Here is a 14,762-nt window from a genome sequence, read left to right as displayed (position 1 = left end):
TAGCAGGTTTATAGACGCTTCTAATCTAGCTTTGCTTCCCTAAGAAGCGAAGACATTAGGCATGAAGCTACTTATATAACTTAGTAGACTGATACATCACGATTGTTTACAGTCTGAGATTTCTAACAAGAGTCTGAGAGAACACACTTAGATTGTAATAGATTGTAATTCATATTGATGAAGCAAAAATATGTTAATGTTTTACTCTGGATAAATAGTTTTAGATTCTGATTTTTTAGGCTTGTTTTCCCCTGTAAAAGACAAGATCACTGACATACAAGCCATTTTTTGAATGTCACATCCTGGTGTGTCTCTGGGCTTTGCACCTGTTGTTTTTATTTTCCCCTGGAAGACCTGGGTTGCACTGGAAAAGAGAGAGAAAAGTTGGGACCAGATAAGTGGTCTTGGGAGCCCAACGGCTGGAAGATACGTGATGTTTGTGCTAGTGTTACAGGTGACAAATGCCTTGGTTTAGAAAAGGAAGAGACCAGTCAGAACCACTGTGATACGAAAGGCCTCATGCAAGGTTCTTTGACTAAACAGAGATATCAGAGGAAAGGATGCCAAGTGGGTAACATAATCTGTCTTCCATTCCTTTCAGTATCTCTTCTCTACCTATCACATAAAGCCCAGCTTCAAACTAACTTAGGTGTTCTTTCCATCCTTTCTATCTCCAGTGCTCTTCTTGCACTTATATAGTTATTTCTTTATCTCCCTCCCTGCCTCCCTTCTTTCCCTCCTTTCTTACTTCCCGCTCTTTCTCTCCCCTTCCTTCCCTCAGTTTGCTTGTTTGTTCTGGGGATGATTGAACCCAGGGCCTTGAGTTTGATTTCTAAAAGCAGGTACTCTTATATTTGAGCCATGCTTCCAGCCTCTTTTTGCATTGGTTATGTCTAAGGTAGAGTCTCACTCTGTGCCAAGGCTGGCTTGGGCTATGATTTTGTTGTGGTTCCTCAGGTTTCAAGGATGACAGGCATTCACTACTGTGCCCAGCCAGTGGGTGAGCTGGAGTCACATGGACTTTTTACCCAGGCTAACCTCACACTGTGATCCCTAGTTTCTGTCTCCCAAGTTGGTAGGATTATAGGCTTGAGCCACCATACCCAGCTCCTCCTTTTGTTCTGTCTCACTTTGGTTTTTGTCTCACTATATTTCCCAGACTAGTTTCAAATTCAAGGATTCAATGATCTTGCCTCAGTCTCTCAAGAACCTGGAACAATAGGTGTGTGCTCTTGCACATGACTTAGTTTTTAGCAACTAAAATAGCATTTTGAGAACAAGAATTAAATCACAAACATCTTTTATGTTGTTCAGGAAGTAGTTAGTAATAATGATGTCTCACGTTTATTCAGCAATTAATTCTTTTTGCCAGTCCTGGGGCTTGAACTCAGGCCCTGGGCACTGTTCCTGAGCTTCTTTTGCTCAAGGCTAGTACAGTGCTACTTCCAGAATTTTCTGTTTATGTGGTACTGAGGAACTGAACCCGTGGTTTCTTGAATGCCAGGCAAGCACTCTACTACTAAGTCACATCCCAAGCCTAGCAATTAATTTTGCAAATATTTTACATGCATCATTTGAATGATTTTTCACAATCATCCTTTAAGGATGGTGTTATCATTAATTCCCACTTTACAGACAAAGCAACTGAGATGTAAGATTACATAGGCAGGAAAGAAGGAGTGCAAAATTTAAACCCATGTATTTAACTACCATGTATTTAACTACCAAATAGAACAAATACCCTTTATTAAGTATGTGTTTTACATTGAGTTAAATTCATTACAGGGATTATTTCATGTGGCTTGTTTACATATGCGAGGTGAGTAGTGTATGATTACCTTCATTTGAAGGATAAGGACAATGAGAAGCAGTGAGATTTGCTAGCTCTGTCACTATCGTAGTTTATAGTGCTTGGCCTAGATTAACACCAGCTCTAACTCAATCTAGAGCCCATCGAAATACATAGAAGCCCTCACTCAATGTAGGAATGTTGTCTTACCACATGCCACCATTCCAGATGCTAGAATTCTCTCACTTTGACCTTCTCTTCCATGACAGCTTTGCAATACCCATTCTAGACTGATCTTAGATAATGGCCATCTTGAGACATTGTTTTCTGCACAACAGCTAACATCTCAAATGGGGTCTGATCAGACCATGTTGACAGTCTGCTCTCCTGCATGTCATTACAGTGTGCCACGTCTGTTGCTTCTTCTGCCACACATATGCTCAGCTGCAGGCTCTGAATGTGGTAGTGGTTAGGATTTCCACTCCCACAGTGAGCAGGGTTTTAACTAGCAATGCTATCCACCATGAATACTAGATGATCAATAGTTTAAACAAAAGGCGTTATCATTCCTACATAGCAGCTCAGCCATATGAGGTTTTCTAACATTAATCTGGTGCTTCCATGAGGGCAGAGTTGATATCTTTGTGGTTTTCTTGGTTTTTTCCCCACTGGCTAAATTTTGTCGTGAACAGAGGATGTAAGACTATGCCAGTTTTGCTCCTTTCAGCAATGCAAGATTCCCCTAAACCATCTCCAGCACCTTCTCTGTGTCATTGGTTACCACTGTGCCACATGTCACCTGGTTAAGATTTCAGGCAACAGGATTGCTGAGGCTAGCTTATTCTTTTCATGGTCCATTGCCTGGGGCTAGATGCTAGGGGAACATATTATTATATCTGCTATTGTGAAGCTTGAAACTCTGAAGTCCTATACTGAATATGTTGTTTACTTAGGGATAAAATTAGTCTTTGGATAGAAACACACATATCCTACTACAGATGTTCTCCCTACACCTAAACAGCTGGAACCCATTCCCACTGGATTCCCACCAGAACTGAAGTCTAACAGAAGCTGTGAATTCACCTAGTTTGTGCTAGTCTCTTTCTTTAGACATGGCTCCTAGTTATAACTTTCAGGAATCTCAAACAGATGTCCTTGATCGTGGACTGAGACTTAACCTCAAAGAACTAGTACTGTTGGCTCAGGAACCCTGCATCATGTCCCATTCTAACTTTTTCAATCAGGTGTTTTGGTTTGGAGTTTGGACTATATATGATTCTAGCTGGTTTCAGCTCAAGTCTTCTTCTTAGATGACAACTCCCAGCATGCATTGAAGCTCAATCCACATTATTCTCAGCATGTAATAGATGACAATAAATTCTTAGTGAATTGCTTTGAATATTTATATCCTAGAATATCAACTGATGTATTAACAGCAATAGCCATCTGTCAGAAATGCCATTAAGGAAGTAACCTCACTCAAAGAAGATTTGTAGCAAGTTAACTTCAATGGATTAGGCAACGTGGCCAGAGATAAATGAAGTTTCATTTGTTAAATAAGAAATTTTAGAAATTTTCATACACTGAATGATGAACCAGTAACACAAGTGGACAGTGATGAAATAGGACAGATCTGAATATGGGTTGATCTTATGCTCTATGGGAACTTACACTGAATACTGATGACTAATGTTTTATATAAAAGAAGTAAAAAGAGACATGTTGAATTCTTACTGGATGATATGAATACAAGTATGGTCATGCCATTATGAATCTTGGTATCTATAGTCCAGGGCAGAGGCTTGTGTGAAAGAATGAGAATACTTTCTTTTACTTAGATAATGAGAATCATTTAGTGTACTATATTTCTCTATAGCTGCGAGCTATACAGAACGGTTCAACACACTTTCCTAGAGCCCTGGTATATGAATGTCCCCATACCAACTAAAACTAGGTAGATGATATGAACACTTCATACTTTCTAAGTTGATCTACTAAGATACTTGGACAAGGTTTCAATGGCAAGTACATGGAGGCTGACCATGTACTGTTACAATGAAATTCCATGTGTTATGGCAACCAAGCATAAAAATCAACATGACTTATTTTCTTATTGTCTGTAGGGTCTCAACTTCCTCTTTAAACTGTATATTCCTCTGGGGGAAATTCAACTATCTGAATGAATATTTGCTTGAGACATTTCACCATTAAACTTTAGGTAGTCATGCCAACTCTGATAGATTTGGAGGGATACTGGCCACTGTGTTGAAAAGGGCTCTACGATCTCATCCAGACTCAATAGGAGAGATGCCCCGCTTCATTAACAATGTCTGTCAGGAATGGAGGACATTAGATGCAGTAGGAAGCACGAATATATACCTTCCTATACCTTCCATGTCATGGATCATCCATCACTCCACGGGCTTATCAAAACACAGATCACTGTGTGTGATAGGTCTGGGGTGGGACCTGAGAATCAGCATTTCTCGCATTCTCAAAGGAAGCTGCTGCTAATCTGGTGAACTTTGAGAATCACAGTGATCAGTTAGAGGAGAAATAATAACCAAGAAACCTTTAAAAAGACAGGACTGAACAATTGTTCCAATTGTTCTAATCACTTTTAAAAAAACCTGTAATTTATTACTAAAAGATTTTCTGATGTTAATTAACAAAAACCTCCATGGAGTCACTTGGGAGAATGACCTGTCCTTTGTCCTTTGCAGTAAATGATGTGATGTACCAGATGAGTTGTTGAAAACTGACCATTTAAGGATAGAAGAGCTGAAAGTATAAGTCTGAAGTTTAGTCTAATATAGATGGTTCTCTCAGTGCTAATTAAATCACCAGGAAAAGCTACATATTGAGCCTTCTCCTGGTTCATGGATCATGTAATCAGAATAGAAGGAGACATCTGTTCTCCTATTTCCTGGGCCTTTGTGATAGCACCCTGCTCATCTAACAGTTATTAACAGCAGTTACTAACTTAGTCTGTGGCAGACAGATGATATATTTCATATATCATCACATTTAGTGTATTATATCATACTCAGTACTCTTATCCATTTCCCAGATGAGAAAAAACAGAAGCTCAAAGTGGTTAAATAACTTCCCCCAAAGTTATAAGTGGTATAACTGGGAATTCAATATAGTTGATTGACTTTCAAGATTAAACATTTACTCCTGTGATTGTAGCTGGAAGCCAAAGCTAATTAAACAAGCATTGGCTGAACAGGAGGGGACAAGGACATTGCCTAGTTTTATAACATTTGAGCCAGCGACAGGATATTCGGGGATGCTTTCTCCCCACTTTGACTAGAGAAGCTATTTTAATGCAACCTCCATGCACTTGAATCACCACTGTCCTTATCCAGTAAGGTTACCCAAAAGGCATGGATGGGGATGTGCTTCCATAAAAGCTCCACAAGCGTCATGCTGCTGTCAATCATATCTCCTTACAAGCACACCAAAGGAATTCGTTATTTAAAGGAAATCCATTGGCAAATGCTCCTCTTGGAAAATGAAAAATCTTTCTTATAATTAATCACCCCACATTCTGTTTTACAAGTCTGATTATATTTTAACACCAGATTTTTTTTCCCCTTAGCCAGTGGGAAGTGTTTGGTTTGAGTGGGAAGAGTATAGCCCAGAGGAGAAATCCAGAGTCAACACCAGAACCCCGTTTGCTTTTTTTTTTTTTTTGCCAGTCCTGGGCTTGAGTTCAGGGGCTGAGCACTGTCCTTGAATTTTTCTCAAGGCTAGAACTCTACCACTTGAGCCTCAGCACCACTTCTGGCTTTTTCTAAGTATGTGGTACCAAGGAATCGAACCCGGGTATTCGTGCATGCTGGGCAAGCACTCTACCACTAGGCCAAACTCCTGGCCCCCCGTTTGCTTTTTTATCCTTTTTAAGTTTAAGGGACAAGCTAGGATTGAGTCTAGGACTGGATGCTGACTGTAGATTTCTCTGCAATGACAGTTTATTATGCCATGCCAAGGAAGAGTTGCCTTGCCTACCAAGACTTCTTAGAGTCATTTCCATGGCTACCTGATAAGAACATGGAGCCAGACCACCAGCCTCTACAAAGCCAGCACCATTAGTATAGTTCAAGGAAGCAAGAGAAAAGGTAATCAGAGGTTCTCATGTAGGAAGCCAAAGAAATCCTGTATAACTTTAGTCATCCAAGGGTGAATTATGAAAAAAAATCCAGGGGTACTTTCTCACAGAGAGCTCTCATCTTGGGAATCCTAGTGGAATTCTTCTCACGATTGTGAGTTTGCCTGGATTTATATCTGTATACTTAACTGATTTACAGAGACATTTGGTATTGTGAAAACTCTGGGGCCATGAGTAGGGAATGTGAGGGAAGACACAAATCCCAGAGTAAAGCCTGAGACACTGGAATAATTGTTCTGCTGCACTAGCTTCTTTATGAATCTTAACACGTTGTTATTTAAATGATGTTTAGAAAGCTGAAAATTTCCCCCTTCATACCTGAGCTAAATATAGATTAGTGCCTCTCAAACATTCCCCACTGAAGTATCTCTAACAGATACTTGGGTTATACAAAGAGCCAGCTCCAAAGTCTTCTAATCTTGCTCAGAGTGTTCTATTTTAGCTAAAGTCTTCACCTATGAATTACCACCACATAGGAAGATGGGTGTGTCATCTGTTTGCTGAATTCTGGATTAACTAGTTTGGACTTGGAGACCACATGTGAGGCTAAATAGATTCAAAGTCATAAATTCAGGGTCATAGATGGATTACATTTTATTTATAGCAGGATAAGTAACCAGACTGTGTTTCCAAATTTCAACTTCTTTAATATGAAAGAACACATTGAGTCACTTTAATTTTTAACTGACTGTGGTAAAGGCAAAGGAAATAGTCAAGATAGTGAATGTGTGTAATTTTAACCTGACAGAAGGATTTGTAAAAACATGAACATTTTAAATAAGTTATAATACAGTATACAATCAAATTACTATACGCTATACATTTAGAAGGGGTGTCTATAGGATAGCATCTATAAAAACCATCCTCTTTTTTTGTTGCTGTATTTTGTTGTTGTTTGCTTTTAGTACTGGGGTTTGAACTTAGACTCTTGCACTTGCTAGACACACACTCTATTATTGAACCATACCTTTTGCCTTTTTTTTTTTTTTTGGATTTTTGATTATCACATCCCAGACTGGCACAGGCACAAAGCATGACACATTTCAAAAATAACCAATGCAAAAGGGCTGGCAGTGTGGCTCATTGGTCAGCAAAGTGCCTGCTTAGCAGTCCTGGAGAGAGAGAGAGAGAGAGAGAGAGAGAGAGAGAGAGAGAGAGAGAGAGAGAGAGAGAGAGAGAGAGAGAGAGAGAGAGAGAGAGAGAGAGAGAGAGAGAGGAGGGAGGGCAGGGGAGGGGAGGGGAGGGGAGGGGAGGGGAGGGAGGGAGGGAGGGAGAAAGGGAGGGAGAAAGGGAGGGCGAGGGGAGGGAGGGAAGAGAAAGATACCTAATTAAGGCTTTGGGGGAAGAATCTGGAATCATGCATAATGATTAAACAGTCCTGGCCAAAGTAGTTTTTCAGTACTCAGTACTAGTTTTCAGCACTAGTTTTGAAAGGGGTTCTGGAGGAATTGTCATTGCTGTCCTCACTTCTGGGGAGCGATCTGGTCAGGATCAGTAAGTCATTGTAGCCTAATAGATGGTCTGTCCTGTGGAGGCTCTGTCATCACTCTTTTTGTGGGTAGTTTCCTCCATCCTTCCTTGTAAAAATGTTATCAATCAATCCTACCTTTCCTGGAATCCAAGGCGATTGCAAAGTGACTGCTGAAAGAATGACTTAGAGCCAAAATGGATACAAAATGGAGGCAGGAATGCCAAGCTTTTTCATTGCTATTGGCCCATTCATGGGTTCAAGTAAGAAGGCAGTGCTTTTTAGCTAAAGCAATCTGTGTCCATTACATCTTCAATGGTCATTTTGATGGTGATAATATTACTTTTACTCCTGAGTCTGTATATATGATGTAGGATGAAGCTGTAGCAACCAGAAACGTGTACAGTTCACACACATTTTAGGTACTGCTTGGGTAGCACAAACAACCAACACCACCTTCTGCCTTTTGGATTAGCACTGAGGCCACACCCCCAGGGCTGCTTCCAGCCAATAAATGACCACAAACTAGGTACTTTACTGCAGACCCTTGCCTTTGTGTTGCCAAAATATTCTTTGAATTGAGCCTCAGTCTTTCTGTCCAGCCTTTCTCTAGCCCCCTATTGTGATGTAGACTTACATTAATTCCATGCTACATTTTTTTCTTTCATTCTGTTGAGACAGAATCTAGTGGAATAGCCAGGTTGGCCTGGAATTTGCTGTCCTTCTGCCTTATTTTTCCAATATTCACTATTCTTGTTTTGATCCTATTTATACTTCCCAGATGCTTTCCCTCCAAAATGCCTTGCATGTTTAATTGAAGGCCTAAACTAACATAAAAATAAAAAGCAATTATGAAATATTCTCATTGCTACAGTGCTTGTTATGAAAGAAAGAAGCTTAGTTATAGTATAGAATAAGCTAAGGAAAACACTGAATTTTGTGGAAATATTACTGTGAATTTATGAGCAATTGAAAAAAAAATTGTTCTGGTCCTACAGTCTGAACTTAGGGTCTGGGTGCTATCCCTGAGCTTTTTCACACAAGGCAGGTGCTCTACCACTTGAGTCACAGCCCACATGCAACTTTTGGGTGGTTAATTGGAGACAAAAATCTCATGGCCTTTCCTGCCCAGGCTGGCTTCAAACTGCAATCTTCAGATCTCAGCCTCTTGAATAGCCAGAATTACAGGTGTGATGCCAATTCCTGGCCAACTTTTATTTTTAAATACCAAACAGACTGTTGGTTGCTAAGAGTCATTTCCTTCAGGTATTTGTGCTGTTTTGTATCCTTACCTCCTCTCCTGACCCATGTATAGCCTGGGATTAATAAGAATACATCATAAAACCACTATGGTTTCTGCCATGTTCTCATTCCTCACCCTGTTTAGGGAAAGCCAGCTGTTATATCATTGGGGCATTTGAGAAGCCCTGTGGGAGAGATCTTGTGGTGAGCAGCTTTGGCTTCTTGCCAGCAGCCAGCATAAACCACTTGCCAGGCTTTAGAGAAGCTACCTTGGAAGGGAATGTCCCAAGTGAGGCCAGCCTGGCTGACATCTTGACTACAACCTCATAAGATAACTGTAAGCTAAATCAAACCAGCATGTCAACTACTCTGAGATTTCTGTCCTGTAGAAGCTGTTTGATATAATAAAGATTTATTGTTTCAAGTTGTTATGCTGGGAGATGAGTTGTTACATAGTACTGTACATAATACACACAGAATTTCCACTTTGTCCATTGAAAAAGCCTCACTCTAAAAGAAACTAAGCTTCTTGAAGAAGTGAGTTAGGGTAGGAAATGTACCCAGTAAGCCTGGAGCACATTCCCCTTTTAGATAGTCCCCTCGAAAGGACTCAGTACAAAAGTTCAGGGACAGTGCACAGGCTAGGAGTTCATCCTGAGGACCAGAACAACAACAACAACAAAAGACTCAGGAGCCAACATGAAGTGTCTTTCACTAACCCAAGAGGGAACCTTTACAATGGATTTGAAATCCTATCAAATGTTCTTAATTCCTCAAGTCCACAATTAAACAGAAAATAATTGGCGATGACAGGGAACGAATTTGTTATCTTGAAAAGTGATTTAAAATTAGGAAAGAATCAAGAGATTATTGACTTTGCTTTGTAACTCCTACCACTGGATTAGTTATTGAGGGTAACATCTCTTTATGAATATATTTTGGCTAATAAATGAAAAAAGGTAGGATTAGAAGATCATCATCATTTTGCAACCCTTAATGAGTTAATGGATTTAGGCATTATCAGCCACTCTTCATGTCCCCAAAAGAATGACAAGCGGACATTATGTACCTCCTGAGGAGAGAACAGAACTCAGCCTGTAGTCTTGTCAAGAAGGTCAATCAATCTGAAAGCCAAATAAACCTCTGGATGGAGGGGGGAGGGTCAATTTTCAGGGAATACAAAGGACAGAAGAGTCTGTTGGACTTCACCATTGAACCTGTCATCAGTAAAATCCAGATAGTGGAAAATGTTATAGGCCAATTGGCCAGAGGCCCTTAACGGATACACTGTAATAAAAAGAAATAGCTGAAGGAGAAAACTTTGTATTAACAGAGACTTGTTCTTATTTGAAAAATAAGAACAAACTAGTACATAGAGGTGCATACTTTGATGAGAACACAATAAACACAAGGAAGTGATCATTATCAATAATGATTTTCAAGCTGTAAACACATGTAAGAATTACCTGGAATGTTTCTTAAAAGATGAATTGCTCGGCTTCATACCAAGAGCTTCTTCAGATCATGCTGGGGCCCAGAATTTGCATTGGCATCATAATCCCAGAACACAGGGAAACTTCTGGCTCAGAGACCACACTTGAGAACCACTGCTGTAAAAAGTCAGGATAATACTTTCTTGGCATGAAGAGTGAGAAAGGAGGGGTGACTGTAATGGGAACAGGGAACATGAAGGAGTTTCCGGGGTGGTTGGCCAAATTCTATTTCTTGACTTTGGTACTGGTTATAACGATGTTCCCGTGTAACAATCAAAGCTATGCATTTGTTTCATGGATTTTCTGAATCTGTTTTAAAATATTAGAGTGAAAAATTAAAATTCTATAAAATGAAACCTATAAACCATTATCATCATCACTGTTTCTACTTCTAGTGCTGGTGATCAAACCCTGAGGGCCTTGTGAGTTCTAGGCAATAGTTCTACCACTGAGCTACACCCACAGCCCCTGGACTTTTAAGTCTTAGCTTTTTTTGTGTGGGTAGGGCAGGCCTGAATTCAGGGCCTAGGCCCTATCCATGAGCATTTTTTCTCCAGGTTAGTGCTCTACCACTGGAGTTACAGCACCACTTCCAACTTTTTAGTAGTTAATTGGAGATAAAAGTCTCATAGACTTTCCTTCCCAGGCTGACTTCACACTTCAGTCCTTAGATCTCACCTCCTGAACATCTAGGATTGCAGGCATGAGCCACCAACACCCAGGTAGATTTTTGAAATTTTATAGTAGAGTGACTTTATGTTGCAAAAGCAAGAAGGAGGTATGGCAAACAAGTCTCCACATTACATAATACCCTGGATTCTAGTTCTGAAGTTGATGTAGGCATCATGTACAAGTCCATAAAAATTAGGTAAATTAATGAGAAATGCAACATCTCACAGAGTCTGATAACTAGTTCTTTACACTTCTCATTCATCTCTATCAGTAATAGTGTTTCTTTCCCCTACTTTTATTCCTTCCTTGCTTCCTCTTTTTCTTTCTTTTGTGCTGGTTCTGGGGATTGAACTCAGAGCCTAGGCCCACTGTCCCTTAGCTTTTTTACCCAAAGTTGGTACTTTACTACTTGAACCACAACTCCACTTCTGCTTTTTGGTGATTAATTGTAGATGAGAGTCTCATAGACTTTACTGCCCAGGTTAGCTTTGAATCATCATCCTCACTCAGATCTTAGCCTCTCAGGCAGTTAGGATTTTAGGTATGAGCCACTGGCACCCAGCAGTAATAAAAATAAGATCTTTGTGCTCAATATTACAGACATTAGAAAGAGAAATCAAAATATACGGTCCCAACCTCCAAGCCACTTCATTTATCAAGGATAAATAGATTTTTTTAAATAAATAAAACAAAATAAAATTAGGAAAAATACTTTTAATTGGGCTCTTTAATACATTTGGCACTTTTTAGAATTTACAAGGTGATCAGTTTAGAAGTCACATTTGTCCTTATTCTTAAACTATTTGACAAAATTACTAGGGATGTGGCGCAATGGTAGACAACCTGCCTATCCAGTGCAAGGCCTGGAGTCAAAAAAAAAAAACAGTTGACAAAATTAATCTTTTGCAAAGCTTTTGTAACAATATCTTCATACTGTTTCATTTTTACTTCATCCTGTTTCCTTCTTAGCACCATCAAATATTTATTTAGTTTCTTTTCAAGATACACTATCAAGAGCTTTACAATCATTTGATTGTTACTAAAGTCAATAACTTAGGTGTATCATCTAGGCTAGGGGAAGGCTATAATTATTAAATGAGAGCCTGCCTCTTGTATCAGTGCCAGCAAAATAATTGTAATGCTCAATTTTCCCTCTTCTTTTTATTTCTGCCCCTTGAATTTGGTATTAAAGTGGTCCAGACACATATTATGAAACTGCATAGATTCCTCCAGAACCCTGGTACCTGGTACCTTGAGGAGATCAGGATTGGTAGCTTACCTTAGAGCTAGAAAAGTAACAGTCTTTCAATTACTTGTTTGATAGATGCACGTGATGATTTTTAAACCCTTTTTATCGAATCACATCTTTGAAAAACAGATGAATGACATGGATTTGCACCTCAGAAGAAGCCCAAATGCACTCACAAGGCTTCAGGACACTTCTAAGACCACCTGTGTGGATTCTCATTGGCTCAAGCACCAGGTGAAAGATACCTGGCTTCATTATAGCATGTCCTGCTGCGTGTTGGGAGGAAAATGTGGAAACAATCTGTTTTCCAAGAGTTCTCATCCTAGTAAAGAATAAATTAGATTAGCCAGGTGAGGGTAGCTCATGCATGTAATCTTAGCTCTTAGGATCATGATAAGAAGTTAGGCTGGGCAAGAAAGTTCATGAGACTCTATCTCCAATTAACCACCAAGAAGCCAGAACTGGAGCTGTGGCCCAATTGGCAGACACCTTGTCTTGAATGAAAAGCTTAGGGACAGAGCCTAGGCCCTGAGTTCAAGACTCAGAACTGGGGCCGGGAGTTTGGCCTAGAGGTTAAAGTGCTTGCCTAGCATGCAGAAGACCCGGGTTCGATTCCTCGGTACCACATACGTAGAAAAAAGCCGGAAGTGGTGCTGAGGCTCAAGTGGTAGAGCTCTAGTCTTGAGAAAGTCCAAGGACAGTGCTCAGGCCCTGAGCTCAAGCCCAGGACTGGCAAAAAAAAAAAAGAAGACTCAGAACTGACATAAAAATTAAAATTAAAAAAGAAAAGAAAAAAAAGTTAGATCAAAATATTTTTATTGCAAGAGAGATGTTTTAATTGATCTATGCACAGGCAAATCCATTTGGTGAATAACACTATTATTTATATAGTTATTGTTTTACCTTTTCCAAATAAAATGTCTTAGACTTTTTCATAAACTATATTTTTCCGGGTAGAAAAAATTGGGAGAAGAGAGACTCTGAACTTGCCAAATATGACTCAGCAAGTCAGTGACATCCTAAAAATAGAAATGAGAAACAAGAGGCATTTTCAACAATCTACCTTGAAACCAGCAATCTCTGCACTTGTTCAGCAGAGCAGTGGGAAGAAAGGCAACTCTTGACGCTGGGGGAGGAGGAAGCCAGTGAGTCAGCTCTGTGTGAAGATCAGATTTCAAGAGAGCCCTCCTGCGTGGAATGTTACAGAAGAGACTTTGCCTCTGAGTCACTTCCTCCCTGGTGGCTGGACAGCCTTGACCCAGCTTTAGTCAGCTGCCCATCCTGTCACTTGTGTTTTACTTCATCTATACACAGATGGATGCCACTTCTGACTTCTTAGAACATCTCCCCCGGGTAGAATATCTGGGTAGAGGCTGAAGGTGATGAGAGTCCTGACTTGAAAACTCTGTCCTGAAATCTTTCAAGGAAAGTTTGTCCTGCTAACTTGGAAGTCCCAAGAGCCTCATCTCCAGGGAACATCACAGATTTTGCAAACCTACCATCTATGAAGGATCTGGCTTAGTTGGATGCTCGAAGAAGTTGGGTTGCAGTGGTTGTGTGTAGTGTCTCATAACTATAATCCCAGCTACTTGAGAGGTGGGATACAGGAGGATCTCAGTTTAAGCAAGACCACATTTTCAACCCAGAAAGCTGAGTTATATAAGTAGGAGAATCAGGCTCCAGGTTGGCTTGAGCAATATGTGTGTGTATATACATATATATGAGGCCCTATTTGAAAAATAAAGCAAAAGAGGGCTGGGGCCCTGGGTCAAATGGTAAAACACCTACCCAGCAAGTACAAGACCCAGTACCACATAACACAACAAACAAAAGTATGTGGTAAAAGTGAGAAACTTCACAATGAGTGAAGTCATAAAACCATGTAGTTTTGGTCCTGGAGTTTGGCCTAGTGGTAGAGTGTTTGCCTGGCATACATGAAGACCCGGGTTCGATTCCTTGGTACCACATACTTAGAAAAGGCCAGAGGCTCAAGTGGTAGAGTTCTAGCCTTGAGAAAAATCCAAGGACAGTGCTCAGGCCCTGAGCTTAAGCCCAGGACTGCCAAAAAAAAAAAAAAATCATGAAGTTGTGTGCTTAGTATTCTAAATTGTAGCTTCTAAAAGCAAATATGACAGTTATTTGTTTCTGTACCTTTAACAAGGAGCACAGTGGATAATCCATTGGTGAATTTCTTGAATACAGAATTATGGAGAATCCAAATGATGCTAGTTTTTGAGATAGAAAAAAGATAAAGAGTTGCAGAAAGAAAAAAAAAGCAGATTATTAAGGACATTTTATTAGGCTTTAAAAAAAAATCCCATAATAACCAAAAGTGCAGAGAATAAAGTAATTTTTTATCTAAATCCAAAAGAAACTATGATTAACATCGGGTTAACACTATTCCAGTCACCTCTTAAGGATTAACAAGTAATATTTTTAAATATTTAACGAATTCATTGTCATTTCCTTTCTAATTAGTCTCCCAACAGCCTTCTTCATTATTGAGTTACAAGGCTGATTGTTACTGGAGAAGTATAGGTATTGCCAGAAATAAGAAATATTGATCATACCTGAATTTTTCCACCTCTTGATTTCAAACAAGGCAATATTTATGAGATCCAGGTATGATCAAAAGAGAAAACCATTCCCAAGCTATGTTATCTTCACTTTTAACA

This window comes from Megascapheus bottae, chromosome 14, assembly GCF_031878675.1.
Source record: "Megascapheus bottae isolate mThoBot1 chromosome 14, mThoBot2.hap1, whole genome shotgun sequence".
Taxonomy (NCBI): Eukaryota; Metazoa; Chordata; class Mammalia; order Rodentia; family Geomyidae; genus Megascapheus; species Megascapheus bottae.
This window is presented reverse-complemented; position numbering follows the sequence as displayed.